Here is a 16,908-nt window from a genome sequence, read left to right as displayed (position 1 = left end):
CTAATAAGGAATGGCTCAATTTTCCTTTTCCCCCTCCTGTCCGTCATTCAATAAACCAAGTTGATGGATGGTCAAGTGCTAAAGAACCAGGTCTAGCCCTCTCACTTTGTGAGATTATTTTGTTGTCAGGGCACATTTTTGGGGACAACTGCCCAACACATGCAGTTACAGCCAGTGATAACCATAGTCAGAAAGGAAAACCTCAGGACAAACCCTACCTAACATGTCTAATGCGCAGTTCCAAAGTAGGCAGCAAAAGTCCAATTGTTTGGTTCATTTAAAACTGGACTGGACAAAGCACTAGCAAGTATATCGTTAGAAGCAACCCTGCATGGGCAGGGGGATGGACTAGGTCATCACATTGGGCTTCTCCATGTCTGTTTTCTAATTACTGTAACACCATAATGTTTTGTCTTGTTGCCATGAGCACCTACAGCTCCTGTCTGAGCTTCTATAGAAACTGGCATATTTCTGAAGGGGTTGGTAAGCAGTACTTTCTACTGCTAGGCCTCCAGCTTCAAAGCAGCCTGAGAGGACAGTGACTGGAAGCTGTTACCATGGTGCCCTCTGTGAAATGAGCCTATGGAGTCATTCCAGATGCCAGAGCACAAGGGTCCAGAGCACAAATGCATTAACACAATAGACTGAAGGATCTGACCCAACTTCCACTGGAGTCAATAGAAACACTGGGAATCTTTCTTCAGTAGGAGATAATCATAGTTATGACCTGACCTCTCAGCAGACATGCCAAATGCTGGATGGGCACTAGGTGTGCTCCCTCCAGGTCTGGTGTGAAGCACATTGGTGGGGTGGCTCAGGAAAGTTTGCACTGTTGCTGCCCAGGCTCTCCTTGGTGGCTCAGTAAAGGGCTGGGGTATCTTGTTAACGTGACCTCATATCCTGTAAGCTGATCAAGAGAAATGTGACAAAGAAGTCAACTACTGAATGGAAAAAATAGTGGATGAACCAAGTTCTGTAACCTGCCTGCCCGCTCAGCCCTCTTCAATGGATAAAGGTATTTTCTAATGAAACAAAGATTCTTGTATGCAGATCCCTGCTATAGGAATACAATCACTGTTTGCTGAATTTGTGTGTAAAGGCATCAGCCTTTTATGCTGCTGGGAATGATGCTGCTCATGAGGTTTGCAGCATGAAGAGGCTGGGTTTTTTAGTCTCTTTCTCTATTTCACAACAGTTCCTGGAAGTTTCTGAGTTCCAGGAGAGCTGCCTGATTTCCTCAGAGCTGCTGCCTTGAAGCTGCATCTGCAGCACTGTTGGCCCTTGTATTTCAGGAATGTGAAAAACTGGCATGGCAAGGTCTGTGATTCAGCCAAGATGATGTGTCGGGACATGACTGAAGTTAATTAAAAGGGAGCTTAAGAAAGATAAAGAAAAAAATTGCAAAACTTCTTAAAGAGCCAATTAATTATTGTTCGTGGCCACACACGCCAGCCAGGCCACACCATGGAATCTCCACCACCCTGACCACTCACCTAGGAGCCATGAAGAAAAGCAACACATAGGTCAGCATTTAGAAGCAATGGGACAGTTCCTCTGGGTGCTGTAAATGAGGAAAACTCCACTGAAGTCAATGGAAGGGCACATATTTACACCAGTGGATACTTTAGCCCCTCAAATTGAAGTTCATCCTTGGAGATAGTGGTGGGGCCACTGATGGCAGGAGTAGAAGCAGGGAATTGTAGGAAGACAGTAAAGGTCCATCTACATGAGATCTGGGATCATCAAGTGGACACTCATGTTCATGAACACACCAGAATGCTCTACAAACGTGATCCTTCTTCAAAGCCCAGGCCCCTTATATGACAGAGATATCAATACTGGTCTGCCAGTATTTCCATCAGACATGCATCTGACGAAGTGGGTATTCACCCACGAAAGCTCATGCTCCAAAACGTCTGTTAGTCTATAAGGTGCCACAGGATTCTTTGCTGCTTTTACAGATCCAGACTAACATGGCTACCCCTCTGATACTATTTCCATCAAGGGGCTCTCACAAAAAGCATCCGCTCAAGCTGTGTTCAAGCCTGATGTATGTGCTACAGAGGACGGGGAGGGACTGTTCATTCCTTTAGTTTCCCAAACACATTGTCTTACAATCGTAACACCAGTGGAAGGTGATATCTCATGGCAAACTTGCACTGAGCCGAGCTGCATGAATGGTTTGTACCTTTGTTCCTGAGAATCATGCTGAATATAGTGATAATATAGGGTACATCTACACTACGGGATAATTCCGATTTTACATAAACCGTTTTTATAAAACAGATTGTATAAAGTCGAGTGCACGCGGCCACACTAAGCACATTAATTCGGCTGTGTGCGTCCATGGTCCGAGGCTAGCGTCAATTTCTGGAGCGTTGCACTGTGGGTAGCTATTCTGTAGCTATCCCATAGTTCCCGCAGTCTCCCCCACCCCTTAGAATTCTGGGTTCAGAGCCCAGTGGCTGATGGGGCAGAAATCATTGTCGCGGGTGGTTCTGGGTAAAAGTCGTCAGTCATTCCTTCCTCCGGGAAAGCAACGGCAGACAATCATTTCGCGCTCTTTTTCCCTGGATTGTCCTGGCAGATGCCATAGCATGGCAACCATGGAGCCCGTTCAGCTTTTTTTTTGTTTTTGTTTTTGTGTTGTTTTTTACAGTCACTGTATGTGTACTGGATGCCGCGGACAGAGGCGATACTCCAGCACTACACAGCAGCATTCATTTGCTTTTGCATGATAGCAGAGATGGTTATCAGTCATTCTGTACCGTCTGCTGCCAGGGTAATTTGGCAATGAGATGATGGTTATCTATCCTTCTGTGCTGTCTGCTGCTATCATGGGTGCCCCTGGCTGAGGTCGGCCAGGGGCGCAAAAGAAAAACTGGGAATGACTCCCCGAGTCAATCCGTCCTTTATGGTTTCTAAAAATAGAGTCAGTCCTGCCTAGAATTTGGGGCAAGTGTACTAGAGAAGCAGTGTATCAGAGAGTACAGCTGCTTCGTGTCAGATCCCGCAGAAATGATGAGCTACATGCCATTCACGGGGGGTGCCCCTGCAACAACCCCACCCATTATTTCCCTCCTCCCCCAGCCTTCCTGGGCTACCATGGTAGTGTCCCCCCCATTTGTGTCATGACATTATAAAGAATGCAGGAATAAGAAACAGTGACTTGTTAGTGAGATAAAATGAGGGGGAGGCAGCTTCCCCGTGCTATGACAGTCCAGGCAGGACATTAAGCGGTGCGGGGGAGAAGAGCCCAGCATCCCACTGCTATGATAGTCCAGGCAGTACAGAATCTTTTCTTTACGTCAGAAAGGGAGGGGGCTGATGGAGCTCAGCCCCCTGTGGCTATGATGAAGACGGTTACCAGCCGTTCTGTACCATCTACTGGGAATGACCAGGAATCATTCCTATTTTTACCCAGGCACCTCGAGGCAAGCCAGGAATATTCAGCAGTTATCAAGCATGTACCGTCTGCCACCAGGGAAGGGAGAGGAGCAGATTCTGCTCTTCACTGCTGCAGCATCGCGTCTACCAGCAGCATTCAGTAGACATAGGGTGACATTGAAAAAAGTCAAGAAACGATTTCTTTCCCTTTTCTTTCACATGGGGGGGAGGGAGTAAATTGACGAGCTATTCCCTGAACCACGCCGGACAATGTGTTTGACCCTACAGGCATTGGGAGCTCAGCCAAGAATGCAAATACTTTTCGGAGACTGCTGTGGACTGTGGGATAGCTGGAGTCCTCAGTACCCCCTCTCTCCCTCCATGAGCGTCTGTTTGAGTCTCTGGCTTCCCGTTATGCTTGTCACGCAGCACTGTGTAGCCTGTAGATTTTTTTTTCAAACGCTTTGGCATTTCATCTTCTGTAACGGAGCTCTGATAGAACAGATTTGTTTCCCCATACAGCGATCAGATTCAGTATCTCCCGTACGGTCCATGCTGGAGCTCTTTCTGGATTTGGGACTGCACTGCCACCCGTGCTGATCAGAGCTCCACGCTGGGCAAACAGAAAATGAAAACCAAAATTTTGCGGGGCTTTTCCTGTTTACCTGGCCACTGCATCCAAGCCGAGATTGCTGTCCAGAGTGGTCACAGTGGTGCACTGTGGGATACCGCCCGGAGGCCAATACCGTCGATTTGCGGCCACACTAACCCTAATCCGATATGGTAATAACGATTTTAGTGCTACTCCTCTCATTGGGGAGGAGTACAGAAACCGATATAAAGAGCTCTTTATATCGATATAAAGGGCCTCGTAGTGTGGATGGGTACAGTGTTAAATCAGTTTAACGCTGCTAAAATCGGTTTAAATGCGTAGTGTAGACCAGGCCATAGCAATGTCCAGCTGGGGTCACCTGAAGGTGAGTGAAAGATGAAAGCCTTATGGAGGACCGGGTGGGAGATGCCCCCCAGGGAAATGTTCCCAAAATACTTGACACGTGGTGCTCTCAAGGGTATTGCTCTGAGGCCCAGGGACTAATCATCTTCTGCAGGAATGATTCAGCAGCATCCACAGGGCATGAATTCCAGTCTTCCCTTCAGTGTGGTGACGGGATTTTAAAACGAAGCTCCTGGGAATTCCCTCTACCACAACACTGAGGTAGATGGATTAACAAGAACAATGGGGTGAGACATGGGGTGAGATCTGCAAAAGTATCCAGCATTGGTCTAAATCTGCTCCCACTGGAGTCCCTGGGACATTTACCATTAACTTCAATAGCCTCACTCTGCCCTCAATAGCGGGTGCTTCTGAAAAACCCTCCCCATTCGTGTTGGACTCTTTAGAGCCAACTAACACAGAGGACTTGAGGACAGTGCCTATCCTGAACACCTTCCTCTCCCAGACATGCCTGCTTCTTCCCAATCCCCTTAAACCATCTGGGATTTTTGAGGACACTCCTGCTTTTTCACCAAGAAGCAGCTCACAGGTCCATCGCAGACCTAGGGCCCCAGAATGAGATGGAGGAAGCAAGGTTTACACTACAAGCTAGGGATGTCATTCCCCGGCCCGTGCACACATACTCATGATAGCTCCCACGGTGCTAGCACAAGTACAGATAGCTGCAGTAACACAAAGTGGCAGTGGAGGCAGGGCAAGAGCACAGATCTGCCTGAAAAAGGTGGGTACATACGGTGCCACTGACCAGGCTGCTGTGGTTACACTACTATTTATACTCACGGTACCTCTCATCAAGCTCCTGTATGTATACGTGAGGATCACACTCCTAGCTTGTAGCGTAGACAGGGCCGGAGGGTGGGGGTGGGGGGCCGGTTGCACAGTTATGTGTGAAGATAGATATAAAGGACCTCAGCCAGCTCCTTCTCCACCTATGAATGGGCCTATCAGGCGCCACACAGCCATCACATCGCTTCACTCCCTTCCTCTTCAAGTAAGCCTGAAGTCTCCTGGGACTCGGAGAAAGTGAGCACAGTAAGTTACGCAGGGACAGGGGAGTGAGATAGGAAAAATCTCTGCTATGACTCTCAGCTAGACTGTGGGGCTCTCTCAAGACGATGGAAAGAAGAGAGCAAGGAGGAGGGGCCTGCAGAGTACTGGAGAGCAGATGTTCTGTTGGCATCTTTGTTATTGGAGCCATCAGTTGGTTGGTGACATGGACCCTGCTTGCATGTGGCTCTAGGTGACTACAGGCCTGAGGCAGGGAGATGGGCAGGAAGCAGAAGGACTGGGAGCAAGAGAAAGAGTGGTTCAAAGTGGGGGAAGATGGTCTACTTAGAGTGGCCACCATCACCATTACAGGATAGTGACCATTTTCAGAGCCATGCTGAGTACCTGTACAGTGAAGCGCACGGCTATAAATCCAGTAGCCTCTCTTTCCAAATCAGCTCCCTGTCTGTGATTCCTCACATCCTTAGAAATTCCAACCAATAGCTCAGTGATTTGAGCATTGGTCTGCTAAACCCAGGGTTGTGAGCTCAATCCTTGAGAGGGCCATTTAGGGAACTGGGGTAAAAATCTGTCTGGGGACTGGTCCTGCTTTGAGCAGGGGGTTGGACTAGATACCTCCTGAGGTCCCTTCCAACCCTGATATTCTATTCTAACCCTCCAATCCAGCAGAATCAAGTCCCCTAGCACCATACTGGGATACCAGAGCAGCACCAACAGAACACCTCCTCCTCCATGGACAGTGTATTTCATTCAACTCCTTGGGATTTCCTGATCCAAACACTGCCCCAGTCTAATCCAGCATAGCACAGAGAGAACAGAAAAGATCACTGCACAGCAGCTCTGGCTGCAGACTCAGACCTGGGTGATATGTAGGGTGACCAGATGTCCTTATTCTATAGGGACAGTCCCGATATTTGGGGCTTTTTTTTTTTTTTTTTTAAATATGGGCTCCTATTACCCCCACCCCCTGTCCCAATTTTTCACACTTGCTATCTGGTCAGTCTAGTGATATACAAGGAGAGCCAAAGATGTTGGAGCAGTGTCATTGTTTACCCCTTTACTGCATGGACTGAGCAGACTGTGTTAGGGGTTAGATTTTGTTTTGGGTTTGGGTTTTTTTTTGCATTTTCACGCAATAAGAGAAGAGGCCCTCCTCCCCCTGCTAGTGACTGACAAATATTTAACGAGGGGCTGGAAGTTTTAACATTTCAGTGGCTTATGGTGGCTATGACAGATTCCAGGTCGTGTGTGGGCGTGTGGCTGGCACTGCTGCTCCCCCTGGCTGGATGGGCCCTCCTACTGCTGCAGGCCCCACACCTGTTCACACAATCCTTCCCGCACGTACACCTTGGCAGTCCCTGTGGCACTTGCTGGGTGGGGGTGGGAAGCCCACAGAGTCACTTCAAAGGCATGTTGAGCAAACCAGCCACATTCAGTCTGGGTTTGGCTGAAGCCTCCCCCACCCTTCTCAAGCTATTTAACCCCCAAAGTGCCAAGCCCTTGTGCATGCCAAGGGCCACCAGGAGCAGTGGGAGATGTCCCCTGGGCATTAGACACCTCCCAGGTGCCTGTGTGCCCTAAAAGCATTAAAGGGAGTGAAATGTCACATTACAGACCCCATCCTTGCCTCTGCTCCCTTCTCTCAGCTCTCTGAAACCCAGGGCTCCAGCTACACTTGTCTGAAAATCATCTTATACAAAGTGCTTAAAACACAGTTTAAACCCACCTCAGTCTAGAGAAGACTGGACACAGTCTGGCCTCTCTGCATTGTCTGGGGACTCTGGACTAAGCTGTGTCAAAACAAAACAATGTTTTAAATCCCTTCAGGGAGCACTGCTCAGGGCCCCACATGCCTGATATCTGAGAGGCCTAGAGAGCTCATCACAGGCCTGGCCGGCGCTGGTGATTTCAGGGAGGGCTCCTGAGGTGGCAGTAGCTCTGCTGGCGCTGCACTGGTGTGACAGTGGGAGATGGCTCGTGCAGAGAGCCTGGTAAGAAGCAGTCCCTGCAGGTCAGCACTGAGGCAGCATAGGAAAGCCTGCACTGCCATGGCACATACTGAACCTGGAGGGAGGGGGATTTCAAGCTGCAACTCCCCCGGATGGGAATGTTCCTCTGCACAGCTGTGAAAATTAACACACACACACCAACATCAGCCACTCCTTACCCCAGCTTCGCTTCCCTTAACCCAGCAGGGGAGAGGAGCTAGAGACTCCATGGAGACCAGCAACAGACAACTGTACTTCCCATCCGTTATCTGAAAGGTGCTCTGATGCAGTGGAGATAGACATCAGGACAAAACCCTAAGACAGATCATGCAGAGGGACCCCCCAAAATTGCTTCCTATAGTGGTTGCTATTAGATCACATAGACTCGGTCAAATGAGTCCACTGTATGTGCCCAGGTTTCACACCTCCCAGATTCCCAGGGTGCCTGGAACTGGGGTGTTATTTCTGTTAAGTATCTATTTTTGTCTTTCTAGCCCTCTCACAGAGCAGAGAAGCTGGAAGCAGGGGAGGGGGATTTGGGAACTCCAAACTGACACCTTGTTGGATCCTCGCCCAAAATGGTTTCAGATTAAGAGCTTCAAACCAGCAGGGTAAATACTTCTCTGTGCCCCCAGGGGCTCACTGGGAGACAGAAGCAGGGAGCCTCCGCTGAAGGCTCAGCCTCTCAGCTCTGACACACACACACACACACACATACACACGCCTTCATTTCTACCAGGGGTTGATGCCTGAAATATGGGGCGGACAATGCTTGCTTACAGGACGGCACAAAGCCTGCAAACACCACATGGAAAAGCCACTTTTCAGCTGCACATGAAGGAATTACAGCCTGGCTCTGCCCCCCTCCCTGACCAGACCACACCCCTTGCTGCATGGCAGGAGTTAGGTGTCTTTCCCAGACAAGGAGTCCAATCTAATCAAGTCTCACATGCAAGCCACCTAATCAAAGGGCCTGCCTCAGGCACATCAACCCTTCTTCAGCACCACAGGGCCCCCCCAGCATGGTTCTGTGTCCACTGCTCCCATCCCAGCAGTAGAAAAACCATGGCAGCCCCTGCCGGCTGGCACAGCGGCTGGTTCTTGCCACTCTAGGTCCCCTCCTCTGGTCCAAGATGACGTAGGATCTCTACTAACATACCATGTGCTGCAACCCTTCATCATCAGCCCTCGTTTCCAGCAACCAGGCACTGAGTGGAGAGAGGCTTCCCCTTCCCAGCAGCCAGGAGGGGAGTCCCTGAATGATTCCACCCTAGGGAAGGGACTTCACATGAGGGACCAGCAGCTCAGCTGGAGCAACATTATTGCTCTCTCTCCAGCCCCCACATAACATGCCAGCCCACATGGACAGGAACAGGGTGCTGCCCTGCCCTTCCCAGCACTCAGCCAGCTCACAGGCCACCTCTTCTTTCTGTGCCTAGCTCTGAATGTGCCACATCTGTCTCTTTTGCTCCTTCTTCCCTCTCCTGCTGTAGCAAACTTCTCTTCTAACCTAATGGGCCAGATCCTGCCCCACAGCACACAAGCCACGCTGGCTATGTCCACACTGCAGCTGAGAATGAGCATTGTTAGTATTCATTTAGTACCAAAGTGCTTAATTTGTGCCAGGATTTGCCAGGGCTGAACACCAGCACCTCTGAGCTCAGCAGTTCATAGCCTCAGCACCTCGGAGCTTGCCACGTCAGTTATGAAAGTAAAAAACTTCCTTGAGCCCCAGCACCTCTTTCATTACAAATTAAGCAGTTTACTATCCACGGTGTGGTTGGTGCTGCTCTAAAGAGCTTAGAATTCAAGGGCCCAGTCCAATGTCCGTTAAAGTCAATGGGAGCTGGGGCAGGCCGTAAATAGCACAGGCTTCTCTTTTGCTAGCCCCCTCTACCCCCACCTGTGATTTTAAGAGAATTTAAATGCCCTTGGAAGCAAAAGTTCATGCTGTCAGACTAGCTTCAGAATAGCTGGAGAGATTCCCATGCCCTCGGACTGTCCCCACTGCTCGGGACAGCAGAGCTCACTATGTTCCAGGCAAGGACAGAGGCTAGCGAACAAGAGCTGAATAAGCTTTTGCTGGAAGGGAGGCAGAAACTCAGCAAAGCGAATGGGCAGCTGGGGGGAGAGCAGCACTTTGCTTTTAGAATGACTGGTGCCAACTTGGTCTGCAGCAACCAGGAAACTGGTCAAAAGCCCCATGACCTGAGCACAAGATATCCAGGCGTGGGAGCCAGAGGAGAAAGAGACTTGGCAGAAATTCTGCTGTAAAGGGAGGAGTAATTTCTACAGCACTGAAGTCAGAGGGGTCTGGGCTTTCATATGTCCCACTGTAGACCTGCTCATGTCTCCAGTGTCCCAGCTCCCTGCTGTTATGCAAACACAGGCTTTTTTAACTCTTCACCACCACCTCCAGAGTCTGTCTGATCCTCTGAACAATGCGTGAAAGGGAGGGAGAGGAATCTACTCTGGGGACTTTAAGGACTCTTCCTTAGCCAAAGGAAAAGCTAAATATCTCCTGCACAGTGCACAGGTCTTGGGAGTGCAGCAATAATATAATTCACCCCACTGCCCCTGACATCCTCCCATACACCCTCTATGTGCATTTGCACTCCAGACCTGGTTGTCCTCTAAATGGCGCTTTAAGAAAACAACCCTCTGTGTTCCTCCATCTCCCCTCCACTCCCCTCCCCTTCAGGAGGCTAAGACACATGGTATATTGCAGGCTGTAAATAGCTCTCCTGCCCTTGTTAGGGTCAAGATAAAAAGGCAGAGTGTCACACAGTTGATGTGCAATTTCTCGGACACCATTCATCTTTGCCTTCCCGCTTGAAACTAGGTAGGAGCAGGGGATACATGAGAGCATAAAGATTTCATTGGCATGAGCTTAGGATAGCTGTAACTCTTGCAAGGAAATTTGGCAGTCAGGCCAATATCACAGCATGGCATTTATTTTCTTAATGGTGCCTGCTGTAAGTACATGAACACAGCACAAAAGAGAGAGTGAGGATTGAATACAGGGCGACTGTTATGACCGAAACGTTCATGAATAAAGAGAAGAGGGATAATGCACAAATAGGGATAAAACCGTACCTAGCTGTTCTGCAGAAGACTATGCTGATATCAAGGCTTTGTGGTAACTCTATCTGCCATGAGGGCAGGGTCTGAGGGGTTCATATCCATGCCACTAGCACTTTAAGAGGAGAAACATATCACTTACAGTAAGTACAGATATTTTAAAACTCCACCTCACTACTTAATGCCACCTAGTGACATGCCACCTATATTATTCTTTTACAAATACCGCCCTGTGTTAATTCAAACAGCAAACTAGGGCACTTCTGAGTTCTGAGGACATTTATCCAGCACGCTGCCACATATTAAATCATTTCTGTGCATCGTATTACAATAATCCGCATTTTATAATACTGTCATCAGATGCTCAGGTGTGCATGCACATACTCGTACACACAGGGATATGTGTATGCTTGAATTTTTAGTTGTGTTTTAACACGTTATCTAACATGACTGTAAATGTCTGTGTGGACACACACATTTGTCGCTAGACATGTATAACCCCAGCTAGAAGTCTGGGACTAGCAACATTCATGCTCTGGAATAAATGCCTCTGTAGTTTGTATTTCCAGTTGTGTTCATTAACATGACTAAAAATTCATATGCAGGCATACCCAGCGCTTCCCTCGTGCCCCTGTCCCCCACACCCACCATGGGGGAACTTCAAAAAGGTTCAGATAAGAAAAAGCTTTCAATGTTTATTTTTGCTCTGAAGCTCCTTAGTTTGCTGTATCAGGGTTGAAACCCCACAGGAAAAGCCTCGCTAGCAGCACTTCTAGTTCTAGATCTTTTGCCCAATAAAACTTGCAGCTGGCAAAATTTCTCTCTTATGCAGAATCCTATCTCTCTGCTCCTCCATGCAAATGTTACTGTTAAAAGTGATGGGGTGGCTACCTTCTGGTGACTCCAGCCAACCTGGGGAGGGGGTGTGCATAGTGGGTTAAGAAGCTGATGGGGAAGGAGATACAGCTCTACAGGAAGTTATTTAGTAGCTGATGACTTTAAATAAGAAGTGGCCTAACTGGTCAAAGCCCACTCTTTGCCCACCCACTGGATTCTGATCCTCCCCTTCCGTCCATTACATTTTGGCAGTCAATTTAGTGCTAATGAGAGGCACTAGATTTTTATTATTATTATTATTATTATTATTAACAACTCTTCTCCACTTCCTTTCTTGCTGGCTTTGCAGTAGGAGACCCATTCTAGGCAGGATATGAATAAGGCAGGGAGGTGACTTGGTGAACAGGTTCAGGGACAGCATGATAGAGACTTTTTAGAGAAGGAGCTGTCATAAACAGATAGCTAAGGGTTAATGTCTCTTTCACCTGAAGCACCTGACCAGAGGACCAATCAGGAAACCGGATTTTTTCAACTCTGGGTGGAGGGAAGTTTGTGTCTGAGTCTTTGTTTTCTGTCTGCCTGCTTTCTCTGAGCTTTGGAGAAGTAGTTTCTACTTTCTAGCCTTCTGTTTCTAAGTGTAAGGACAAAGAGATCAGATAGTAAGTTATATGGTTTCTTTTCTTTGGTATTTGCATGAATATAAGTGCTGGAGTGCTTTGATTTGTATTCTTTTGGAATAAGGCTGTTTATTCAATATTCTTTTAAGCAATTGACCCTGTATTTCGTCACCTTAATACAGAGAGACCATTTGTATGTATTTTTCCTTTCTTTTTTATATAAAGCTTTCTTTTAAGACCTGTTAAAGTTTTCTTTACTGGGAAATTTCAGGGAAATTGAGTCTGTACTCACCAGGGAATTGGTGGGAGGAAGAAATCAGGGGGGAGATCTGTGTGTGTTGGATTTACTAGCCTGATTTTGCATTCCCTCTGGGTGAAGAGGAAAGTACTTTTTGTTTCCAGGACTGGGAACAGAGAGGGGGAGTCACTCTGTGTAGTTTCACAGAGCTTGTGTCTATGTATCTCTCCAGGAGCACCTGGAGGGGGGAAGGGAAAAAGGATTATTTCCCTTTGCTGTGAGACTCAAGGGATTTGGGTCTTGGGGTCCCCAGGGAAGGTTTTTCAGGGGGACCAGAGTGCCCCAAAACACTCTAATTTTTTGGGTGGTGGCAGCAAGTACCAGGTCCAAGCTGGTAACTAAGCTTGGAGGTTTTCATGCTAACTCCCATATTTTGGACGCTAAGGTCCAAATCTGGGACTAAGGTTATGATATGGTGGCAGCGGTGGGATGATAGACAGAATCCAGAAGCCAGTAGGAATATTATATTTTTCTTTTCTCTGCTAAGGGCTTTTTAGCAGAGAGAAACAGTTGGTTTTAAAAGGGAACCAGAGATTATTTTTTTTCTGCTCTCTCTGGCAGTTTGTAGCTTGCATCTTAAGCAAGAAACCATTAAGGTGCTATTAAGAGTCTTTTGTCACACAATAGCACTCCCATTGAGAGTCATACCAGCACTATATACATGCAAATAAAGTGGTTTTTCAGGTTTACTTAACATTGAAGATTAGCTAAAGGCACTGTTGCTAGGCAGACTTCAGGAGGCAACAGAGAACCTGCAGTTCAGAAGATAAACACCGGAGGGCACCCCAACACAAGAAAACAGGAATCATGACTTCTAAGGCAAAAATTGAGGCCGAAGAGCAATTCAAAGAAGCTGAACACAGGCGACAACTGGAGCTAAAAGAAAAGGAAGAAAGCATCAAACTGGCAGCCTACCAAAGAGAACAGGCAGCCAAAGAGGCAGCACACAAAAGAAAACTAGAAGAAGAAGAGGTGGCCTACCGAAGGAAACAAGCAGAAGAAGAGGCGGCCCACCGCCGAGACATGGAAAAACACCAAAAAGAAATGGAAAAACACCAAAAAGAAATGGAAAAACAACAAAAAGAGAATGAAGAGAAGGAAAAACAGAGAAAACATGAACTGGAGTTGGCAAAAGCTGGGCTGCATGTGCCAGCCAACCCTAACAACCCAGCGCCAATTATTGCTCCACAGCACAGGAAATTTCCCACCTACAAGGCAGGTGATGACACCGAGGCCTTCTTGGAAAATTTTAAAAGAGCCTGTCTTGGGTACAGCATCCCCGAAGACCAGTACATGGTAGAATTAAGGTCACAGCTCAGTGGACCTTTAGCAGAGGTGGCAGCTGAAATGCCTAAGCAGCAAATAAATGACTATAAACTTTTTCAAACCAAGGCCAGATACAGAATGGGGATAACTCCAGATCATGCCCGTCGGCGCTTCAGAACCCAAAAGTGGAAACCAGAGGTGTCATTTCCCAAACACGCCTAATACATTGCAAAAAACTATGAGGCCTGGATAACAGGAAACAACGTTCAAACCTTGGAAGAACTGCACCTCCTCATACAAATGGAGCAGTTCTTGGATGGTGTTCCTGAAGACATCACACGGTACATACAAGATGAAAAACCCAAAGATCTCGCTGAGGCGGGGGAGATTGGAGCCAGATGGATGGAACTGGCAGAAAGCAAGAAAGCTACTGTCAAGGGGAACGATTACCCCAGGGGGCACACCGACCATAAACCCTACAACCGAGGACAGCCAAAGACCCCACATACCACCCAAGTAAAGCCACAGACACCCTACTCTTCCACCTCACCAGTCTCCAGTAACTCACCTCGGCCCAGTGACCCATCAGATGGAAGATGCTTTAAGTGTAATGAACTGGGACATATCAAGGCCAACTGTCCCAAGAACACCATGCGAGTGCAATTCATTACACCACCATCACACCAAAGATCCCCAGGCCCAGATGCCTCTCAAATACCCTTGGAGCGAAGGGAAAATTTGAGAGTGGGCGGAAAGAAGGTTACTGCGTGGAGAGACACGGGGGCACAAGTGTCAGCTATCCACCAATCCTTCGTTGACCCCAAATTCATCAACCCAAAGGCCAAAGTTACAATTTACCCCTTCATGTCACAAGCTGTAGACTTGCCTACAGCTCAACTGCCTGTCCAGTACAAAGGCTGGTCAGGAATGTGGACTTTTGCAGTCTATGACAATTATCCTATCCCCATGCTACTGGGGGAAGACTTGGCCAACCAGGTGAGGCGGGCCAAGAGAGTGGGAATGGTTACACGTAGCCAAACCAGGCAAGCTTCCAGACCCATTCCTGTTCCTGAGCCGTCCACAGAGGCCCCGTCTGTGTTACCAGAGACCCAGACAGAGGTAGTGGACCCGGATTCCATGCCTACCACTGAAACAGCCACAGCATCTCCAGTCCCAGGCCCGGAACTGGAACAGCAACCAGCACCAGCAAGTGCAACCACATCTTCAAACTCAACGCCAGAGGGCGCCAGCGAGCCAGAACTGGCAGAAGCAAAAGACAGCCATACCCAAAAGGCTCAGCCAGAGCCTGAAATACCCTCAGGTGCACCAGCGGAGAGCGGTTCACCAGCAACGGAAACAACCCCATCACCTACATCGCTTCCAGAGGGACCAAGCCCAAGTCCACAGTCTGAGGAAGAACTGGTGACCCCAGCCTCAAGGGAACAGTTCCAGGCTGAGCAGGAAGCGGATGACAGCCTTCAGAAAGCTTGGGCGGCGGCACGGAGCACCCCACCGCCTCTCAGCTCTTCTAATCGATCCCGGTTTGTTATAGACCAAGGACTTTTATACAAGGAAATTCTTTCTGGTGGACACCGGGAAGAATGGCAGCCGTAAAAACAGTTGGTGGTTCCAACTAAGTACCGGGGGAAGCTCTTAAGCTTAGCCCATGATCATCCCAGTGGCCTGCTGGGGTGAACAGAACCAAGGACCGGTTGGGGAAGTCCTTCCACTGGGAGGGGATGGGCAAGGATGTTGCCAAGTATGTCCGGTCTTGTGAGGTATGCCAAAGAGTGGGAAAGCCTCAAGACCAGGTCAAGGCCCCTCTCCAGCCACTCCCCATAATTGAGGTCCCATTTCAGCGAGTAGCTGTGGATATTCTGGGTCCTTTCCCAAAAAAGACACCCAGAGGAAAGCAGTACGTACTGACTTTAGTGGACTTTGCTACCCGATGGCCAGAAGCAGTAGCTCTAGGCAACACCATGGCTAACACTGTGTGCCTGGCCCTAACAGACATCTTTGCCAGGGTAGGTTGGCCCTCCGACATCCTTACAGATTCAGGGTCTAATTTCCTGGCAGGGACCATGAAAAAACTGTGGGAAACTCATGGGGATATCAAGATTGGCATTAATGGAGGAGTTGAGAGGATGGGGCTAAGATGAAAAGTCAGTAGGTAGGGGCTTCATGGCAGGACCCTGAATGGAAGATCAGGGAATTTAACCTCTTTGTGCAGTGCAACAGGGAGGCAGTGTAGGGGCACCATCGAAACAATGGGTAAAAAAGGTGACTTTGGTGCTGGTATTTGGTATGGCCTAGAGGGGAATAAGATCAGCGCCAGGCAGACCTGTGAGCACGAAGTGGTGCTGCAATGAAGGCAGGAAAGAGACCACCCATTTGGCTACTGAGACAGAAAAGATTTTAGAGCTGTATCAGGATCTGGCCGCAGCCTGGATGTGAGGGGAGGAGGCAGCTCAAGAGTCAAAGTTGATCCCCAGGTTGTGGGGCAGGGAGGATGGTGGAACTGAAGAGTAAAGAATAATGTGGGCAAAGGAGAGGCCTTGAGAGGAGAGAACAGGAGCTCTGCTTTGAGCTAACATTCTGCTTTACTTTAAATGCACGACATTGTGACATTGCAACACACACAAAAGTATCCATATGTATGCAGTTGGCTCCGGCTATTTCTTCTTTTTTTTCAATTGGTCCCATGTGAAACATCAACAATCACATCTGGAAATTTTTATACAAATGGCAGAAATGTCAATGACTTGGGTCACAAATATTTCACGCTTTCCCTCTGCCAGAAATACAGGACAAATGTGGTATACATCTGCCTCCCTATAAATACATACTCTTGTGGTTGCAAGGTCCTCCACCATTACGAAGATTTCTAAATGCAAAATCAGAGTTCACCTTTCCTCTCCTCCATTCTTTATTCCACTATAACCAATATAGGGAGACATCGGATCAGCTGTGGAAAACTGCAATTTAGAGAACTTCAGAGACAGTAGACACATCTCTATTGATCATGCAAGTGAACTGCAAATCTTTCTGTATGGACAAGTGCTTATAAAAGCTGTTGCATTCACAGCCCTATGGAATGAAGTCCTACATTTATCCACAGAACAGGCTCCTCAGGGCAGTTCCAGCTTCTTCACGCTGCCCCACATGCCAGTTAAAGATGACATCCTCCACATCAAGGCAAACGGGGAGATTCTCCATGCTTCATTCAGCCTTTCTGCCGAGTCTGCAAAAGCATAACAATGTGGCAGCAGTTACTGCATTTATCCATTAGGATCAAAGCTGAGATCACTTTTTTTTTTCCAAATTATATGCCAAAATGTAAGTGGGGCATTGGCAGCCTGTTACATTGCATCACATGGTATATTACTGCTGTAACCTCGAATATGAAAACAC

Source organism: Gopherus flavomarginatus, chromosome 15, assembly GCF_025201925.1.
Source record: "Gopherus flavomarginatus isolate rGopFla2 chromosome 15, rGopFla2.mat.asm, whole genome shotgun sequence".
Lineage (NCBI taxonomy): Eukaryota > Metazoa > Chordata > Testudines > Testudinidae > Gopherus > Gopherus flavomarginatus.
This window is presented reverse-complemented; position numbering follows the sequence as displayed.